A 4,824-nucleotide genomic window follows, 5' to 3' on the forward strand; every position below is an offset into this window, starting at 1 on the left:
TTAGAAACCAATGCAATGCGTATGTCCGTTCTTTTGATCGGTAAAATCATGTCCTTTGCTGTGTGTCAGCTCTCGACATATTTCGGGCACTCAAAAGGATATTGAATTGGGTCCTCGGAAATACAATTTCCCAGTGAAGCTGACGGTTTTCAAATGGTTCAAATGGCTCGGAGCACTATGGGGCTTAACATCTGAGGTCATCAGTCCCCTAGAACTTAGAACTACTTAAACCTAACTAACCTAAGGACATGACACGCATCCATGCCTGAGGCAGGATTCGAACCTGCGACCGTAGCGGTCGCGAGGTTCCAGACTGAAGCGCGTAGAATCGCTCGGCCACACCGGCCGGCCTGACGGTTTTAACTGAATGGAGTAAAACTTGGAGTTGGTCGCTATTGTTTGATTTATCAATTTGTACTTTGTCGATCTGGCGCCTTCTGGCACTATTATCAGAGTTAAATTTTCCCACACGGTTTCCCAATTGTTCTGCTATAATCGCAGCTTCTGTTTATTAGGAATTCGTGCTCTCTTGAGGGTGATGGCCATGTTGCGAACTTTTCCTTGTTCCATAACGTCTGTTGGTATGTAGCCATTACTGAGGTAATTACACCCCTGGAAATGGAAAAAAGAACACATTCACACCGGTGTGTCAGACCCACCATACTCGCTCCGGACCCTGCGAGAGGGCTGTACAAGCAATGATCACACGCACGGCACAGCGGACGCACCAGGAACCGCAGTGTTGGCCGTCGAATGGCGCTAGCTGCGCAGCATTTGTGCACCGCCGCCGTCAGTGTCAGCCAGTTTGCCGTGGCATACGGAGCTCCATCGCAGTCTTTAACACTGGTAGCATGCCGCGACAGCGTGGACGTGAACCGTATGTGCAGTTGACGGACTTTGAGCGAGGGCGTATAGTGGGCATGCGGGAGGCCGGGTGGACGTACCGCCGAATTGCTCAACACGTGGGGCGTGAGGTCTCCACAGTACATCGATGTTGTCGCCAGTGGTCGACGAAAGGTGCACGTGCCCGTCGACCTGGGACCGGACCGCAGCGACGCACGGATGCACGCCAAGACCGTAGGATCCTACGCAGTGCCGTAGGGGACCGCACCGCCACTTCCCAGCAAATTAGGGACACTGTTGCTCCTGGGGTATCGGCGAGGACCATTCGCAACCGTCTCCATGAAGCTGGGCTACGGTCCCGCACACCGTTAGGCCGTCTTCCGCTCACGCCCCAACATCGTGCAGCCCGCCTCCAGTGGTGTCGCGACAGGCGTGAATGGAGGGACGAATGGAGACGTGTCGTCTTCAGCGATGAGAGTCGCTTCTGCCTTGGTGCCAATGATGGTCGTATGCGTGTTTGGCGCCGTGCAGGTGAGCGCCACAATCAGGACTGCATACGACCGAGGCACACAGGGCCAACACCCGGCATCATGGTGTGGGGAGCGATCTCCTACACTAGCCGTACACCACTGGTGATCGTCGAGGGGACACTGAATAGTGCACGGTACATCCAAACCGTCATCGAACCCATCGTTCTACCATTCCTAGACCGGCAAGGGAACTTGCTGTTCCAACAGGACAATGCACGTCCGCATGTATCTCGTGCCACCCAACGTGCTCTAGAAGGTGTAAGTCAACTACCCTGGCCAGCAAGATCTCCGGATCTGTCCCCCATTGAGCATGTTTGGGACTGGATGAAGCGTCGTCAAACGCGGTCTGCACGTCCAGCACGAACGCTGGTCCAACTGAGGCGCCAGGTGGAAATGGCATGGCAAGCCGTTCCACAGGACTACATCCAGCATCTCTACGATCGTCTCCATCGGAGAATAGCAGCCTGCATTGCTGCGAAAGGTGGATATACACTGTACTAGTGCCGACATTGTGCATGCTCTGTTGCCTGTGTCTATGTGCCTGTGGTTCTGTCAGTGTGATCATGTGATGTATCTGACCCCAGGAATGTGTCAATAAAGTTTCCCCTTCCTGGGACAATGAATTCACGGTGTTCTTATTTCAATTTCCAGGAGTGTATTTCGGACAAAGTTTAATGAGTGCGGGATATTGTGAAACAGTGCAGCAGCTGGCTCGTGTGGTCCCTTTTCTATTACACCCTTAGTTCTGTTGGCGAGTAGTGCTGGGCATTTTGTGCGCGAGTCCGTTAGTCCCCGTCCCTCCTCACTTAAGCTGAGGGTGCAGAGACTTCACCCCTCCATGTAAACCAGTGTATCGCTTGCTGCTGTATAGCCCTCCCTATTTCCACGCTTTTGCGAGTGTGTTGCACAGCTTAACATTTTCTGTCATAGCTAAATTTCTAACTGCGTAGATTTTTACTTCCTCTGCTATTTTATGTAGTGTTTTGCATCAATTGATTGAGTAGAATACTCGCGAAGTCAAACAGTGAACAAATTCCAACTGTATCTAAAAACGCAGTCTCTTACAAGGGGGATTAAAGGGAATAAGGGGATCTTCCATGCCCCCCTCTGTGTGGCCGAGCGGTTCTAGGCCCTTCAGTCCGGAACCGCGTTGCTGCTACGGTCGCAGGTTCGAATCCTGCCTCGGGCATGGATGTGTGTAATGTCCTTAGGTTAGTTAGGTTTAAGTAGTTCTAAGTTCTAGGGGACTGATGACCTCAGAAGTTAAGTCCCATAGTTCTCAGAGCCATTTGAACAATGCCCCCCTTCCTCCCTTCCCCCCGCACGGCAAATCAAATGGTAGTTTTCTTGTAATCTACGGAAAAGTTAAGCAAACAAATTTAGAGCTGTGTTCAGTAAATTTCGTCATTTACTTCCATATTCGTCAAACCATCATACCTTTCGTGCCTGGGGAAATGTACTTGGGCCAGTGTGATACGTTTTCCTTCGTGTTCTGGTCTCGAATTGATATTAGCAATATTTCGTAACCTGCTATAACAGAGTGCGCCTTGGGTCGTCAGTACGACACTAACTGCTTTGCCCCCAATACTGCCATTACTGCAATTGTTAGATTGCACATCCAGAATTCAGCAACCTATCCGCTCAGTTCGTCTTGACAGTGTTGATTTTTCCGGTTATGTACATCACGAAACGAGTTTCAAGACATACATTCTTCTTCTCTAAAAAAACAGAAGACAAGGTGTAAGCGGTTCCTTTCGTATTATGTGGACCACTGTTTTTCGTTCCTGTATTATTTAATTTTTTAATTTAGATTATCAAAGAACCATTATTTGAAATTACTCACCGGTTTTTACATGTTTTCGTCCATAATGGACGGTCTGTTGACGCTGCGGCTGTAACGTTAAATTACAAAATAGAGCATTTCTCTCCGTCAGACACTTTACTTGACAAGCACAAAGTACTTTGAGGATCACCCATCATCTTCAGGTCGTCAATGGATCAGTCTAATACATCAAACTAAATTAATTTTATCTGCTTACGCAACGAAAAGTAACCTTTCATGGGCGAACATACTTGTTGATGTAAGGACTCTTCTTGAGCGAATTATAGCATATTTTTTCTTGCACATTCCCGAACAGCTACATGACCATGCATAGTTCATTGTGACGTGTGTGTATGATTTTGTTTAGATAACTGTCATAAATACAGCTCCACACATTTACGTAAACCAGAAGTTTTTTCCTTGAATGTTTCCCTTTTGCTGATAATTTCGATCCCAGACTATCAATTAAAGAACTGATGAAATGATGCGTCGAAGAATGTGGAGATACTCTATTAGCTTCACAGTATAGCTCTGATAGTAAAAGAGGTGCATTTTTTTCGTAAAACTGTACAAAATGACTTGACTGAATGCTGGTGGCGAGGAAATTACTTCGCAAATATTACACAGAATCCAAGAAAACGGTTTCTACGTTAATGTTTTTTATGAGACCGCTGATATTAGTCACAAAATTAAGATGGCCGTATTTCTGAGATATGTTTACCAAGATATTGATAGGTTATTGCTGTTCGTGAGAGCCAGAAAAAACTTTGTGGTAGCCAACCCTCAAAGCGCACCACGCAAGTAAAGTAAACGAAGACTTCTCTTAAACTTCTGAAAGTGACACTGACCAACAATGCCTTTTTAAGATGACAAAGATGCCAGTATTTGTGATAAAGGAGATAAAGAGAATAAAGATCCCGAATGACTGGAGTAAAATTAGGTAAAACTGTGTTAAGTACTATGAGAAGTTTTAATATGGGTACTAGTAAATGCTTTGGTACTGCAGCAGATAGACCCCGAGGCATTAGGTCTGAGGCCACGGGAGCGGCCACCAATATAAGGAAAGTATGCGATTATACTGTACGAGTCCACAGTTTCAATCATTTCTTAAAGCTGTCTATGACGCGCAATTAATGCGAAACTTAGGTGGTATCGTTAACGAGACTGTCTCTTTTTTTACAACTCCACCAAAAAGGAATACTGTATTCCCTAAGCACGCTAGTCTCCATGTGTGAAACAGGAAGGACAGAAAGGGCATCTGTCTGTAGCGCCTTTTATCAAAAAAAAAAAAATTCTTGTCATGCCTTGAGGGAAATTCGTAGTGGTCACATCTATCAAGTGACTCCTCTAGCGTAAAAGCTAGGACCCTTTTACACGATATCAGAATTGGAGAATTCATCGTAAATCTCGTGTGCCATGCTGATGAACTCAGCCAAACATTACCTCTTGTAGGTTTTTCCAAAAATAGACAATTGAGATCTTAACCGATACGTTCTCTGTTTCGAAAGAAAAGTGATAAAATGTGGTTGGAAAACTCAGCCTGCTGTTCGATCAAGGCACAAACTTCCACATATTATAGGAAGCACCATTCAAACACAGTTAAACTATCCTAATGCTGCTCCATCAAGG

This window comes from Schistocerca cancellata, chromosome 7, assembly GCF_023864275.1.
Source record: "Schistocerca cancellata isolate TAMUIC-IGC-003103 chromosome 7, iqSchCanc2.1, whole genome shotgun sequence".
In the NCBI taxonomy this organism is placed as follows: Eukaryota; Metazoa; Arthropoda; class Insecta; order Orthoptera; family Acrididae; genus Schistocerca; species Schistocerca cancellata.